Source organism: Cavia porcellus, unplaced genomic scaffold (genome assembly GCF_034190915.1).
Source record: "Cavia porcellus strain 051 isolate PalLab524CR breed Dunkin Hartley unplaced genomic scaffold, mCavPor4.1 scaffold_3, whole genome shotgun sequence".
In the NCBI taxonomy this organism is placed as follows: Eukaryota; Metazoa; Chordata; class Mammalia; order Rodentia; family Caviidae; genus Cavia; species Cavia porcellus.
The window spans coordinates 62,149,073-62,166,641 of record NW_026947486.1 but is presented as its reverse complement, the minus strand read 5'-3'; positions in this window follow the sequence as shown (position 1 = coordinate 62,166,641).

Below are 17,569 nucleotides of genomic sequence, written 5' to 3'. Positions count from 1 at the left end.
AAGAAGGGGACAACGTAAAGGATGTCAAGAAGATATTTAGAGAAGTAATAGCTGAAAATTTCCCAAATATGAGATTGGAAGCTGATATCAAGTTCAATGAAGTATATAGAACTCCAAATAGCTATAACCAAAATAAAACTACACCCAGACATATAATAATGGCCATCCCAGAAACCAAACAAAAGAATAGAGTATTAAAAGCTGTCAGAGAGAAAAGACAGATCACCTATAAAGTAAAACCTATCAGAATCACAGCAGACTTCTCAGCACAAACAATAAAGTCAAGAAGAGCATGGAGTGAAGTATTTCAGATCCTAAGGGAAAATGATTTCCAACCTAGACTAATGTATCCTGCAAAACTGTCCTTCAAAATCAATGGAGAAATAAGATACTTCCATGACAAAGAACAGCTGAAAAACTTCATGGTCACCAAGCCAACCCTGCAAAGAATACTGAAAGACAGCCTAGATACATTTAGGAAAAAACCACCAAACAAAGCAGACAATTAAACAGAACAGAAAGATAAAGATGCAACAGCAGAAAGATAACATGTCAACAATAAACCAATATATAACAGTTATAACCATTAATGTAAATGCTCTCAATGCACCATTAAAAGAAACAGACTGGCAAAATGGATCAAGAAACAAAATCCAACCATATGCTTTCTACAAGAAACCCATCTAAACAAAAGGATACTCACAGACTAAAAAGTCAAAGGATGGAAAAAATACTTCATGCAAAAGGAACCCCCCCCCAAAAAAAGTGGGGATAGCTATTCTGTTTGCAGACAATGTGAACTTCAAGCCAATAATGATCACAAGGGATAAAGAAGGTCACTACATACTGATTAGGGGAAAAATTCCAAAAGGAAGAGATAACTCTCTTAAATATATATGCACCAAACTCCAGAGCACCCAGTTATATAAAACAAGTATTAACAGAAATGAAAAACCAAATTAACAGTAACACAATTCTAACAGGAGATCTTAACACATCATTGACACCAATGGATAGATCAACCAGGCAGAAAATCAACAAAGAAATAAAAGAACTGAATCGCACCTGGGAACAAATGAACTTAATAGACATATACAGAATATTCCACCAAACAACAAGAGAATACACATTCTTCTCAGCAGTACATGGGTCATTCTCTAAAATAGACCATATATTAATTCACAGAACATATTTAAATAAATGCAAAGGGTTGAAATTATCCCTTGCATGCTATTGGACCATAGAGATATGAAATTAGAAATTAATGATAAAAGATACTGCAAAATTACCACAAACACATGGAAAATGAATAACACACTCTTGAGTAATCAGTGGGCCACAGAGGAAATTAAAGAAGAAATTAAACAATACCTACAAGCAAACAGAAATACAAATACAACTTACCAGAATTTGTGGGATGCAATGAAAGCTGTCCTCAGAGGAAAATTTATTGCACTGAGCTCCCACATCAGAAAAACAGAACTAATACAAATAAATAACCTGATGTTACACCTCAAACATCTAGAAAAAGAAGAGCAAGTCAAGCCCAAAGCCAAAAGAAGAGAAGAAATTATAAAAATCAGAGGAGAAATCAATGCAATAGAGACTAAAAAACAATCCAAAAAATCAATGAATCGTAGAGTTGGTTGTTTGAAAGAATAAATAAAATCGACAAGCCCCTAGCCAACCTTATTTTTAAAAGGGAAGAAAAAGCTCAAATTCACGCAAAAAGGAATGAAAGATGTGAAATCACTACAGACCCTATAGAAGTACAGAAGATCATCAACACCTATTTCAAAAACCCCTACTCTCAAAGGTTTGATAGCACAGAGGAAATAGACAGATTCCTAGAAGCCTACAAAGCACAAAGCTAGGTAATGAAGATGTAAAACTACTGAATAACCCAATTTCTATTAATGAAATTTGTTGGATGCAGGCGCTCAACATACCATACCCCACCCGGGACAAAGGACCATGTCAGCTTCCGCAATGTACCATGTCCCATCCCAACCCTGCCTCCTCGTGGCAGCCTGTGATTGGTCACGGCCGAATATATAAGCCAGAGCCCGCGACAATAAAGCAGCAGTTCCTGTTACCAATAAGAGCGTCCTTTGTCTCATTGGGGGGCTGCCCCGGTCAGAATTTGAAAACATAATTAAATCTTTACCTACAAAGAAGAGCCCAGGCCCAGATTGATTAACTGCAGAATTCTACAAGAAATACAAAGAAGACCTAATGCAAACACTCCTCAAACTCTTTAATGAAATTGGAAGGGAAGCAATCCTTCCTAAATCGTTCCTAGAAGCAAATATTACTCTAGTACCAAAACCAGAGAAGGACCCAACTGAAAAAGAGAACTATAGAATAATTTCCCTAATGAACACAGATGCAAAAATCCTCAGTGTAGGGGCTGGGGATTTAGCTCAGTGGCATAAGCGCCTGCCTTGTAAGCAGGCAGTCATGAGTTCGATCCCTGGTACCGATAAAAAGCAAAAAGACAAAAAAAAAAAAAAAAAAAAATCCTCAGTGAACTACTGGCAAATAGGATGCAGCAAATCATCAAGAACCACAACCAAGTGGGATTCATCCCTGGCATGCAGGGATGGTTTAATGTATGTAAATCAATAAATGTAATACACCATATCAATAGAGCCAAAAGCAAGAACCACATGATCATTTCTATAGATGTAGAAAAAGCTTTTGATAAGGTCCAACATTCATTTATGATAAGAATCTTGCAGAAAATTGGAATAGATGGTCTTTACCTCAATATTATAAAGGCCGTCTATGACAAACCAACAGTGAATATCATACTAAATGGCCAAAAATTGAAGGCCTTTACTTTAAAATTAGACACAAGTCAAGGATGTCCCTTATCACAGCTCTTATGTAACATAGTACTGGAAATACTGGCCAGAGCAATTAGACAAGAGAGAGAAATAAAAGGGGTAAAGATAGGAAAAGAGGAAGTTAAATTATCATTATTTGCAGATGACATAATACTCTATATAGAAGATCTCCAAAACTGCATTGAAAGACTCCTAGATATAATAAATAAATTCAGTAATGTAGCTGGATACAGAATCAATACTCAAAAATCAATAGCATTCCTATACACTAACAACAAAGTCACAGAGAGACAAATAAGAGAGGCCACACCCGTCACACTAGCAACCAAAAAATGAAGTATTTAGGAATTCCTCTCACGAAAGAAGTGAACGAACTATACAGGGGAAATTATAACACACTGAAAAATGAAATTGAAGATGATCTCAGAAAATGGAAAGACATCCCTTGCTCATGGATAGGAAGAATAAATATTGTGAAAATGGCCATTCTCCCAAAACTTTTATACAGATTCAATGCAATCCCAATAAAAATACCATCAACATACCTCATAGAACTGAAGAAATCACTCCTAAAATTCATCTGGAGCGAGAAGAGACCTAGAATAAGAAGGACAATTCTAAGCAGCAAAGTCAAGGCAGGGGGTATCACAATCCCTGACTTGAAATGATACTACAAAGCAACTGTAGTAAAATCAGCATGGTACTGGAACCAAAACAGAGCTGAAGATCAGTGGAATATATTAGAAGATACAACCACAACTACAAACACACTCAACCACCTTATCTGTGATAAAGGGGCCAAACATATTCATTGGAAGAACGACAGTCTCTTTAATAAATGGTGTTGGAAAAACAGGCTCTCTATATGCCAAAAACAAAAACTAGACCCATGCCTATCACTATGTACTAAAATAAAATCTAAATGGTTCAAAGATCTAAATATTAAAACAAAAACACTAAATCTATTGGAAGACAAATTGGGTAAAAAAACTTGAAGACATAGGAGTAGGTAGAGAATTCATGAATAGGACTCAAACTGCACAGGAAATATTTCCTAGAGTCAATAATTGGGAGCCCCTCTTATTAAAAAGTTTCTGCACATCAAAAGAAATCTCCAGCATAGTGAAAAGAAAACCCACAACTGGGAAAAAATCTTAGTGAACTGCCTCTCAGACAAAAGACTTCTTTCTAAAACATATAAAGAATTAAAAAAAAAAATCAGACTTGCAAAATTCAAAGACCCAATCCAAAAGTGGGCATCTGAGATAAATAAACTATTTTCAGATGAAGAAATACAAATGGCAAATAAATACATGAAAAAATGTTCACCATCACTGGTCATTAGAGAAATGCAAATTAAAACCACATTGAGATTTCATCTCACTCCTGCAAGAATGGCCAAGATCAAGAAAACCAACAACAACAAGTGCTGGAGAGGCTGTGGGGAAAAAGGAACTCTCTTGCACTGTTAGAGTGATTGTAGACTAGTGCAACCATTGTGGAGGTCAGTCTAGTGGTTTCTCAGAAAGCTAGAACTTGAAGCACCATTTGACCCAGCTATTCCACTTCTAGGCATATTCCCAGAAGAACTGAAAGCATCATTCCACAGTGATATATGTGCACCCATGTGTATAGCAGCACAATTTGCAATAGCCAGATCCTGGAAACAACCTAAGTTCCATCAACCGAGGAGTGGATAAAAAAAGTTGTGGTATTTTTATACAATGGAGTACTACTCAGCTATAAAGAATGATCACGTTGAGATATTTATAAATAAATGGACGCAGCTTGAGGCCATACTCATAAGTGAAATAAATCAAACTCATATGTATAAATACCAAATATTTTCCCTAGTGTAAGAAAATGATAAGAATACATAAAAGAATGTGGTAATCATGATTCCCAATCATATTGGTTTGAAGCCATATAATGTTTTTACCCATTAATTGCAATGGTTTTAACCTGGGTTGTTTGATTTTAGTATCGGTGATAGTACCAATAGCTATTCTGAAGAAAGCAACACATCATAAAAGCTAGGGCTGATTTAATATCATCTTGTTTTGAAGTCCCATGAAGCTGTTGTACATCTGTTTCCACTAGTTTTAACATGTTGTATCTTAGTGTATTTTACTATATGCGATGCTATAAACAAAAATTTTTATAGGCAAAGAGATAATACAGAAACTGTTGTTTGTTTTCTGTTAACTGATTCTAAATACCCTGTAATTCTTTCATTCTCTTGAATGGCTTCATACTGTCTTGATATGATTGAGTCTATAATATACAAAGTTATACTCAAATAATTCAAGGAAAGAGGCACTATGGTGGCTACTAGTATGTTAGGTTAACTGGGGGTGAAACACAATGATGCTTAAGTTGTTCAATTCTGACCTGTGTTGTTCTATTACAAGGTCCTCTTTTATCTCAATCTCCATCCTTTTTTATCTCCATCCTTTTTCTTATTTTTTTCAGTTAAGGGAAAACTAAATTAAAAAATAGCGGGATATATTATAGTAACTTTTTTGTTGTCCTATTAACCTGATTTGAACCCCAGTATTGCTCTCCCCATCTTGTTCTGTCTGATTTTACTATATTCTATTTTGTTTGATAGTATCAAGTTTGAGGGTATAGGCAACCAGTTTGAAGGCAATAAGATTTACTATGATGCCCATTATGGTGTGACTGTTGTCTTCTTTTGAAGTCCTGTAAGGTCTCCAGTGTAGGTTTTATTGGTCTTGTTCGGTACTGTTTTGATCAATTCTATTATACCTGATGATATAGGCAACTCTTTTTAAAAATAGCAAGAGGCACAATGGTAACCATTTTTGATCACCTGATATTCTATTTTTGCATCATGTACTATGCCCATCCTTCTGTTCTAAACTGACTCTGTTCTGATATGTTGCATTTGGTTTTACTCTCTTCAAAAAAAGTAATAAGAACTGTGGGAGTAATAAAACCCAAAATGTGTAATTGTCATTGTACAAAAGAAAAGAAAAGAAGGTGCTCTAAAGGTTATAACTGCATATATGTTTGAGTGTATAAGATGGATAACCATATTACTGAGCTTTTTTTGATCATTGAACAAAACTGTTTGCACTCTCACTGTTTGAAAGTTCACTTTATATGCTTTAATTTTGTAACTTGACCAACTATTTCTAAGATAAGAATATGTAATCTATTAACTAGTGATTTCTCACTGTTTATTTTTTAAATTTTTTATTACTTGCACCCTTTCTCTGTTTTTTTCTTTTTCTCCTTAAATAAAAAAAATAAAGCCATGTTCCTTCTCAAACTGAAGATGCCGGTACTCTTCCGCATAAATGGCATTTTGTTACCAGTGCACCAAGACAGAAGAAGCTTCATCATAATAGAAATGTGCTCACTGCAACTTTTTTCAAAGAAAATCCTGCTAGGAAAATTATGTATAATTTGATAGAGGTAATTTCGGTTTTGACATAAATTCTTTTTCTTAAATTTCAGGCTAATATTTCTTAGAAGCTTCATTCAAGTTTGATCATATATTCCAATGCTACAACTAAATGTTATGCGCTTAATATAAAAAGTATAATTCAATCCAAATTAATTACTTGGACTTCTGATTTAATGTTTTCTTGGTTTACAATGAGAGAATTTGCTGGATGTTAGTATTTTAGTTCTTCTGATGTTTCCATTTCTCCTTAAAAATCAATAAATTCATACTCTGTATTCTGCAAGTCTTGTGAACTAGTTAAATATGAGCTGTCACCATACAGATGAATCTTGTTTTTGTATTTCAAGAAAATTGATGTTCTTAGCTAGAATAGCTGAGAACTAGATATCATGTACTTTTTTCAAAGCCATCAAGGTATTAAGTGCTATCTTGGCGACATCCAGCTGACCTAGCAACACCTGTACGTGCTTTGACCAGGCCAATAGCCTTTTCTATTTTAAAACTAAAAGAAAATTCATACAAGTGATAAGAGAATCTGGCATTCTCACTCCCAATCAATCGGATGCATGGGAAACTAAAAGTGAAATAAAATGATAAAAGTAACTAGAGAGTCCAAACATTTATGTCAATTATTGATATATCTCAGAGAAGCCACAATGCTAAAAAATACAGTAACCAAAATGGTGTGCTTCTAGCACCAGGTAGCAGTAATCTCAGAAATTGATATGTCAATAACTCCATATGTTACAAAAGAGATATGAGAAACTTTTGGAGAAGGAAGGTTATTTAATATATGATATGATCTATATTATGTGAAAATATAAGCCACAAGCTTGGATATTTCTGTGTAAATTAGCTATTCTTGTATTTTTTCTCACACCCTTTTAAAAACATTTATCAAGACATCTACTCTTCATAGAATTTGTTCATATATATTTGGATCTTTGATTTCTTTCTTTTTTATAAAGGAAGGATGGTTTATTTTAGCTCAAAGTTTGTAGAGGTTTCAGCCTATAATCGGCTGGCTCCAAGGCAGGGTGTCATGGCAGAAGGACATCGCAGAGGAGAAACAGTCATGGCCAAGCAGTGCAGGCAGAAGGAAGCAAGAAAGTGAGGTACAAATAGCCAGCAATAAGCAACAACTGTGGTAGCTTTCTGTCCCTTATGTTTTATCCAGCACTCATACTCTTAACCTTAGCATCACACTGTGAATCAATCCCAGCATCACAACCTTGATTGCAGTAGTACACACCCTATATCCAACCACCTCCAAAAAGCCATACCTATAACCTGCATACAGGCCATAACATGTATGTTTTAGAGAAGATGGGTTGGAATAATTGGGAGGAAAGAAAGGGCCTTAGAAACAATGTTCATTTTTGCAGTTGTTGCTACCTTGTGACTGCCTACAGAAAACAGAATGGCTTTAACCTGAATCAAAGTGTTAAGGATTTTCATAGTTTATTGTAAATGGGTGGCTACTATATTTTGCACAGCAACATCATTTTGTCTTGACCTTTTTCCTTTTCATCAAATTGTTTTAGTCTTTTGCTTTACTTTTGAGACAGGGTCTTGCTATGTAGTTCAGGCTGTCCTTGGGCTTCTTATGTATTCCACCTAAAACTTTCCAATTCTCCTGCCTCAGGCTTCTGAGATCTAGGATGGCAGGATTGTGCCACCACTCCCAGTTTTGTTATTGCTGTTGTATCTGAGGTACTGGGAATGGAAAGCGGAACTTCTTCATAGTACGGAAGTGCTCAACTTCAGGCATAGCATTGACTATTCCAGCTGATGTTTTTTAGGGTTATGAAGTTCCAGTTTTTTGATCAATTTATTGATCAAGGCTATATCATCCATTCCAGAGATTTTTTTTTCTCTCCCATGTTTTTTCTTTATTTGTTCACATAAATAACTTGGGATATCTGCTTGTGGTTACTTTTCCAAACAATAAAGTGATTAATCAGTGGGGAGCTCAGGTAAAGCCCAGGCCAGCTTAGAAATGCCTAACTTGCCAGGTATGCTGCTACTGGCAGGAAAGCAGCTCACAAGCCCAGTTTTGTTTTTCTAAAGTCCTTTATACAAGTTTGGATTCTGACTGGCATTCAGGTTTGTCAGTGGTCTGCTGTAGGGAAGTGGTGCTTCCCAAAGATGTGCCACCAGGCGGTGGGGGAAGTCTTCCATGGGCCTCTGTAGGCTAAGTTTTCCCCTGCCTTGCTTTGCTGTCTGCAGCTGTACAGACACGTTTTCCCTTTTGATGTGGTGATGCTGGGATCACCTCAGCCAGGTGCTAATTGCCACAGAAGAAAAGGAGGCAGGTGCCAACCTGTCTGCCTAGAACCTGGACTCTTCCTTCTCCTGTCTTCCTTTCCCTACCCATGGAGCATGTTTAGGTCACTGCTCGTCAGACCTAGAGCAAGGCGTTCACCCACGTGCTCAAATCCCCTCTTCCATAGACCCAGTGACCTGACAGTGCATTTGTGGAAGACATGAGGCATTTCTACATCAACGAGGCCTGCTGGAGTGTACATGGGATTTAGGCTGCTCCTTGAGGTGTTCAATACATGGGAGGAGCCACATATTTAAGGTCAGGGTCCACTCTTAGGACATCAGAATTGGACTCAGTGCTAGACAGAGCCAACGTGCAGTATTCACACACATCTCAACTGTGGAGCTTGAGGTGAGGCTCAGAAAGCAAGAAAGGCCCCCTTCACAAACAACAGTTACATGTATTCATCTAATTCAGGTTATAATAGATTAAAGAATTCTATGGTTTATGGCATAGAAAACAAGAAGGAATGCCCAAATTCTGATGATGTGAAGAAAATAATTCCTGTCAGATATGCTGAGTTCATGGTTTTATAACATCGGGGAATGAAATCTCAAATCAAAGGATGAAGTTACAGTTTTACTGGAAATAAGAAGAATAGCTCCCAGATCTCCAGGAAGGATTATGAGTGAGTGGCCACTGAGGCTCTTTGTTCAGAGCATTTTATACAGCAAAATCACATTGTGCATACCGCATGGGTCAAACTACAGCCAACCTATAGCATTACAAGCATATTCTCTTAGCTAGTATTGATCCAAGAGGGGAACAAGTCACACAGCAAGGGAATATTGAAAGAACAAATGCATGTCTTGAAATCCAGATGTTCTGGTCAATCACTTATGTATCTGATACCTATCTGGGTTAACTGGATCAAGTGGTATTATTTACAATTTAGTCTCAAGTCACTTTTTATCACTAGGGAGGCTTTCAGCCTTAGCTACTGCTAGCTGCTGCATCTCTGTCTTGAGGCTGGCCCTCTTGAGTGTTGTCTCCAGCCACAGTGTTGCTGTGTCTTGCTCTTCTGCACTGATTTGCTTGAGGGCTCAATCGCTCTCTTGATTGCATATTAATTTGTGTCTAATTTAGATGACTATAATTTGGCTTTTCCATTAGGGATGCTGTGGCTCTTACTCTGTGTGAAATTAGTTTAGTTTTCACAGCCCTAGGAGGTCGTTTATGTCCACTTCTGTCTTCCCTTCATGGATGGATAAAGCATTGCAGGATGATGCAGGGCACCAGAACACTCCACATGCCACATGCAGTTTGTTCATTGGCTTTGAGGCCAGGTTTTTCAGGTTGCAGAGGCCAGTCATTTGGCTGAGCAGGCAGAGAAGGGCCCTGAACACGTGCCTGCAGAGACAGCAGCAGCAGACAGCACAGGCTCTGTGTCCCAGGGTGCTGCAGTTGCTGCGCCTCTGGTCGTGCTTGCAGTAGCAGCCCAATGAAGTGTGCGGGACACACACAGAAGCTCTGGGGTCTTTGATTTCTTCAATGAGAAAAGTATTCCAACACTATTAACTGAATGTGCAAAATGAGTTGGTGTGGCCTATAATTCATAGGCCTGCAATTGCTTTAATTAGAAAGTCCTGCTTGCTAGACTGAGCCTTACCGGAAATCTGGCAACTTGGATTAAAAGAGCATTCCTACCACTACCTGAACTAATTAGAATGGATAAGTGAGCCTGAACATTTTATGAAAATTATAAAGTGTGTGGTAAATACTTTTTTCTTTCTTCCTTTTATTCTGGAATTTGGGAATTTGATAGGTAGACAGTACTTGCATTAAAAGTCCCCCACCCCTTCTTGCGCATTAATTCTTTAATGAGATTCCTTAGTAGAAAACATTCCACTCAGGTTATCACAACTCCTTGCTAGGAGAATTAAGTGTATCCTGTGGGATTCCACACTACATACTGATTCTTGGAAGCTTGAGCCTAGTTTCTTCTAGATTTCATACATTTTTTTTCTGTTTGCTGAAAAAAATCCTTGGTTATGTAGCCTTTTGGTATAGTGCTTTTGAGTACAACTATAGCTGTGAGTCCTATGAATTCTACTACTAAGCCACTGAGTCTGTTAGTGGTCACTGGGTATTTTTGAGTTTTTACCGTAAGTTTGAATTGTCTTCATAGTGTAAATGTGTAAATGTCTACATATGGGCTTCCTGTTTGTGTTTTCCTTATAATTTCCTGAGTCAGTTTTGTGCTGGTTTAATAGCAATAGTTTGACAAAATTTTGAATATCTGCCTAATCTCCCAATTATTTTTTTCAAAAAGAATTGGACAATTTAAATGCTTATGTGCACATAGAAATCAATGGAATCAGACCTCCATGAAGATTTTTTGACCCTCTAAACTAATATCCTCTAAAAGTCAAGTAAAAAAAAAATCTACAAAAATACTCCATATAAACAAAAATTCAACTGGCCATGAACACCTGAAAATATATCCAACCTCATCAATAATATTAAAACAATAATGTTATATCACGTCATTTAATTCCTTGAGTAAATAATTTTCAGATAAAGAATGTAAATTAATGGAGTAATCCACACATTAAATATATTATCTACCAAGCTCACCCTCCATTTCTAGAACAAAGTATCCAGTCCACAGCACCAACTCAGAGATAGTTATCTGCTTGAAGCTGAATGTGGAGGCACATCCTGCAATCCCAGAATTCAGAGAAACTAAAGTAGGATTGCAAATTAGAACTCAATCTGGGCAATTTAACATTTTAATGAGACTTTGCCTCAAAATTAAAATAAAAAAGAGCTGAGGGACGTAGTTCAGTGCAAAGTCCCTAGGTTCAATCCCTAGCATTATAGGGAGAGAAGAGGATGAAAAAGGAGAAAATGACAAAAAAATACATTGAAGAAGATGAAGAAAACAAGAAGAAGAGGAGGATAAAAAGAAGGAGGAGTATGATGATGAGGAGGTGGAGTACAAGAAAGACAAAGAAGAGGAAGAAAAGGAAGAGAAAGAGGATGATAAAGAGGAGGGGAAAGTCATCATCATGTTTGCTTGATCCTTAAGCAAAGCATGACCAGTGACCTGAGCCAGCATTGGACACTAGGCCCAAGGATACACAAAAGGAAAAGGAATAATCAGAAATATTGCCACAACATAAAGATTTCTGAATGTTGGTCCAATCAAGTAGGACAGGTAATTCACTGGACTGACAGTATTAAACTGTTAGGCTCAGAAATATGTTTAAAAGAAGGGAGGAATTCACAGTAAGAGGAATTAGGAATGTCATAATAAAGAGAGTAGATAGTCTTCTAGAAAATTTGTGAGGGGTAGGATACAGTTTTGATTTGAACTGCTCAAGTGCTAACAGCTTGGTCATCAGCCTATGTGCTATTGAGAGGTTGTATATTTAGAAGGGGCCTAATGGAGGTTAAATCATTGGAGAAATATACTTCAATAAGATACTGAGACCTTGAGCTCATCCTCTTTGTCACTTTAGTTCCTGACCATCATGTGGTAATCAGCGTTGCTTCACCACACACTCTTAGCCACATGATACTGCTTCACCACAGATCATAAGGCAATGGGACTAAATATCTCTGAAACTGAGCCAAAATGAATTTTTCTTCCTATAAGTGTTTAAATAAGGTATCTTGTCACAGTTATATAAAACTGAGTAAGAGATGAATAGGTCTTTCCTAGACCAAAATTACAGGAAACTGGGGATGACTGCTGGGTAAGGACAAAATGAGTGAGAAAGGTGCCTCCTTCATTCAAAAAAGAACTATATGAATAAGATTTGGCACAGACAATTCTGTAAATACTACTTTTTGTGAAGAATTAAAATCCTTGTACATCTATAATGTACATATTGCCTCAAACAATATTATATACAAAAAACTTCAAAGATGGATTCTAATAGTAAGGTACAGAAAATCTCTATCTTAGATGAATTGTTTCTTAAACTAGAGGGGAAAAGCTATCAAAAGCCATTTAATGTAGCTAATTTAACAAAAAGATGAGAGCATTACATGATAAAAATACAAAATCACATGCTAATATTTATAAACAATAATAAAAACATGGCAAATGAAACCAAAGAGTATGTTAAAAATTCATAAAAAAATATTATGATAAGGGATGGGGATTAGTTCAGCAGCATAAGCACCTGCCTTGCAAGTGCACAGTCATGAATTCGATCCCTGGTACCAAAGAAAAAAAATATGATACAACTTCAAGGAGATAGGCACATTCATAACTGTAAATAAATGTTCAAACGATTATAGTCAGAGATTTTAACAGCGATTTTAGTAGCAAGTAGAGACAAAATAAAATAAACAATAGAAGATCTAAAAACACAATGAACCAATTATACTTAACACTTATAGAATAATCAAATTACAGAAGAATACACATTCTTCTCAAGTGGATATGGAGTATGTACCAAGATGGGTCATACTCTGGAATATAAATGAAATTTCAATAAATTTAAAGGAGTTAAGTTAAAGAAAGGATGTTATCTGACCAGAGTGGAATTAAATAAGTAATCAAAATATGGAAAACTCCAAAGACTTGGGAAGCGCTTAGCACACTTCTAAATAATTCTTAGATCAAAGAAGAAATCAAAAAATAAAATAGTAATTTAAAATGAAAAATAATGAAAATGCAATACATCAATTTTGTAGGGTGTAGCTAACAAGTGTATTAAAGGGAAATTTATAATATTAAAATGTATATATTGGGAAAATAGTCTCAAATTAGTGACTTCAACTACTATTTTAAATAGGAAAAAACAGGGTACTTTAAACATCTAGTAAAGAGAAGAAAAGCAATATAAAAGCAGAAATTAATGAAATGTAAAACATAAAACAATAAGTAAAATTAACAAAACTAAAACCTAATTCATTGAGAAAGTCAGTAAAATTTAAAAAGGCAAAAGAAAAAAATTGTAATTCAAGATCATAGGGGCTGGGGATTTAGCTCAGCAGCATAAGCACCTGCCTTGCAAGCAGGCAGTCGTGAGTTCGATCCCCAGTACCAATAAAAAAGGAAAAAGACAAAAGAAAATTATAATTCGAGAAAGTCAATAAATTGATAAGCCTTTGGCCAGAAATGTAAAGTAGAAAGCAAAAAGACACAGTTACTAACACAAGGAACAACAGAGGTGAAATGATCAGGCAATCAACAAATATCAAATGTATAAGTACTTGAATATTAAGGATGTGGTGAAATAGGCAATGCCATGTTGCTTCCATAAATGAAAATTTGTAGTACCCCTTTGAAGAGAATTTGAGAATACCTAATAACACCCATGCACTTATTATTTGGCCCACAAGCTCCAATCCTAGGAATCTATGAGGACATGCTTGCAGTCACACAAAAATATATTTGTAAAAAGTATACCTTCCAGTATTGTATGCAATAGCAAAATATTACAAAGTAATATCTCTACATAAGAGTATCATTTACTAAAATTTGATAGTGATAAAAGGAATACTATACAGTTATAAAAAGGAACTAGAAAGATCTGTGTGGATTCATTAATTTAAAAAAAAAGTGCAAGTAAATAGAGGTTGATGTATTAAGACTTATTTTTTCTAATTGTATTGTCCTGAAGAACTATGTTAGTCTGAGGCTGTCTTACAGAGCTACTCTCACCAAAAGTGATAAAGTACCATTAAGTTTAAGCACAAATGATTTAGTCTAAAGTATTGACCATAAAACAAAATGAAGACATCAACACATTCATAAAAGGGTATCTGTGGGATACTCCACAAGCAATTTGTATAGGTGATTGCCAGAAAGATCCTCTTCAGAAGCCTAGTATTTTAGGGGAAGACAGTGTCAGATGGAATAGCAGATGGGTAGAGTTGTTGAGAGCGCAATGGGATGGGACCCTGTGCAAACCTAGAGTCTAAAGTTGACCCTCAGAATGATGATCTCTATGACTGAAATCAGGTGTTGAAAACTTCAGACTATCCCAGTGAGAAACCCTACACGAAAAGCCCAAAGCACCTCAGTTCCTTCTCTTTGAGTTCACAACTGGTTATTGAAATACAGAGTTAATATTTAAATTTTAAAAGTGCATTATAGTATCTTAGTCACTTTCCCTTCACCAAGGCATAATATTGATGTCCACAACTGAGAGGAGAGGTATATTTTCACTTACACTTTTACTCCATAGTTCGCTGACTGCAAGGCAGGGTGACATGGTAGAGGGGCATATGGTAGCAGAGGAAAAACTGATCACATTACAGCAGCCAGGAGGTAGAGAATAAAGGGATTAGGAAGATGCAGCCTTCTAGGTCACCTCTAGTGACCCATCTCTTCTAACCAGATCTGACATCTCAACACCAAGCCAACTGTAGCATCCCCATAATTCAGGAACCTTCCACAAGCCCCATTTCTGAGTGCAAGACTTTGGGAGGACATCTAAAGTATAAAATACAGTGAAAGACACAATGCCATTAATTCCTCTCAAAATATTCCTCTTGCTTCAATTTTATTCTATAAGTCTTGCTACTTTCACAGTTCTGGGAGTCCTGTTTCATGAGTTTCATTAGAAGGTATGTTTAAAAATATGGTGATGCTACTTTTGAGTACCTTCCAATAAAAAAGCAGGCTCATAACAACATTGTGGTGTGTATTCATACATGTTAATCACTGAACCTGGCACCATGTGGCTTCTGGCTCTTCCACAAAGTCAAAATGACAAGCAAAGGTAAATGTTTTCAGTTGATTCAGGACAAGAAACATGACAGTGCTACTAAAGACACTCATGAAAGAGGACTTCCAGAATTGTTTCAGAAAGTGGCAAGAATGATGGGATAAATCTTTTAAAGCAAAAGGGTGGGTTTTTTTGGGGGGGGGGAAGGATTGATGGTGATGGTTGCTGTGACCCACGTGGCGCTTGAGGTTATCGATGAGGACCACAAGAGGATGAGAAAATAAGAGACAAAAGCTGGGCAGGCAGAGCCCTTTTTCCTGATGGGAGGAAAGGAATTTCCCCCTCACTGTGGGGGCATTTATTTATACATTTAGCAACTTAATTATGGGACACCTCACTGCCTAGTAATCTGTATGTATGGCAACCCAAGGACTTGATGTTTTGGGGCCTAGAGTTACTTCTTTTTATGGCTTATCCTGGAAGGTCTTTGTTCTCTGACTTGCCTGGCTGGCCCCTGCAAGTGTGGTCAATTTCCAGCTTCGACAGTTCCCAACAGATGGTATTTAATGTAATATATTTTTAAAAATTAAACATCCACCATATTTTTTGATGATCTATCATACGCCTCCCTTTGCCCAGATGTTCCAGTCAGTTGGAATGTTACAGTAAAAGCCAGATGTGTTCCTCTCTTGCCCAGCCCCTGTGTTTGAGCTGGTTGGCCATTGCTATGGCCTGGACACTGTCATTAAGACAGACAGTAGAGTTCTGACAGGATGGGAAGACTATTAGTGTAGCCCATGTTTCTCATCCCCACTCCTGCATTTTCAGATCCAGAGCCACAAGTAATTACAAATCATCACTTAATACTAGTTTCTCTACTCTGGGCCTCAGGCAGGTCTGAGGCATTTCAAGCACCAGCATTTAGTATCAGCCACCATCTCTAATAGATGACATTTAACAGCCTTGCTCCCACCTCCTCCAACAGCAAGAGCTGCATTTTTGCCTGAATGCATCCCAAAGGATGACAGCCCACTTCTTGAGTTTGTAGACAAAAGATAGAACAAAGACACTCACAATTTCCTAAAGGATTCTTTCCTCTACTAGCAAATGCTGAAATTGTGGTCATCTGAGAAATCAATTTTCAGGCTAACGTAGCATGGGGCAGTCCCTCCTTACACACAAACTCACGTGAATATTCTGCCGTTCATCCCATCTGTCTTAATCTTCATGTGCATTTCCTTCCTAACCCTTCTTCACACAAGTAAACATATTTCTCTACTGCTTAAAACAAGATCCTGGTCATAGGAACCACTTTGTTTCATATGACCATCGCTTGTCTACAGCAGCATTGCAGTTCAGATGGCAGGATCTTTTGCATCCAGTGAAGACAGCTGAAAGGAAGGCTAGAGTAGGAACCAAAGCTTTTAGGCCCTAGGTCTGGGCCTTGCTCTGCATGCACACTCACTTGGTAGGAAAATTTCTTAGTGATTTTGGAGATGAATTGATTTTTAGTATTTTGTACAATGCTTGGATGATATGAAAAAACACACGATCTTGAATTATTGACACGCACAGCATCCAAAACCCAATTTTTAACAGCAGGATATCTCTGAAAACATCTGTAATGTATGTAGGGGCTTTGTCCTAGTTCCAGTTCATATACTAGAACCAGGTGAAAAAGATCACTTTATGTCCTGAGACAAACCAGAAATAAGTCACTAGGTGTGGTTCTTTTACTGAGTGAAAAAAACTTTGTGTATTCCTCCTTATAGTGAACACTCTTTCCAATCTACTTTATCCCATTTTTGCTGTATGAACAGACATTAACTGTTGTGAATGTAAGAAATAGTATAGGGGATAGAATCAGAAACTTGGGTAATTTTACAGTATATTTCCTTTAAATAATCTTGTAGTTTCATTTGATAACCCAGTTTTCAAATTAGTCTTTTGTACCTTATTTGTCAATTTTTGAGTAACTATTGAATTTTTCATAATGAAATACTTAAATTGCCTGTTCTGTTCCACATTTTTAAATGGGACCACTCTTTCCATGTGACACCATCTATTCTTAAAAATTTTTGAAAAACATGAATTATCTTAGCTCATTTTAAAACCTGATCAATATGATCAAACCACATTCCTCTATGAATTTTGAGTGCTCGTCTGTGTTACTCTTTTATCCTTTAGGTAACACTGAGAAACACCTGTATTTTAAAAGTAAAATCCAGCTCTTCAGCTCTTCAAGATTTACATCATTCTCTATATCCCTCAAATTACTCCTGCCACTAAATCCAGGCAGATGGATACCTCACTCCCACAGAACACTTTT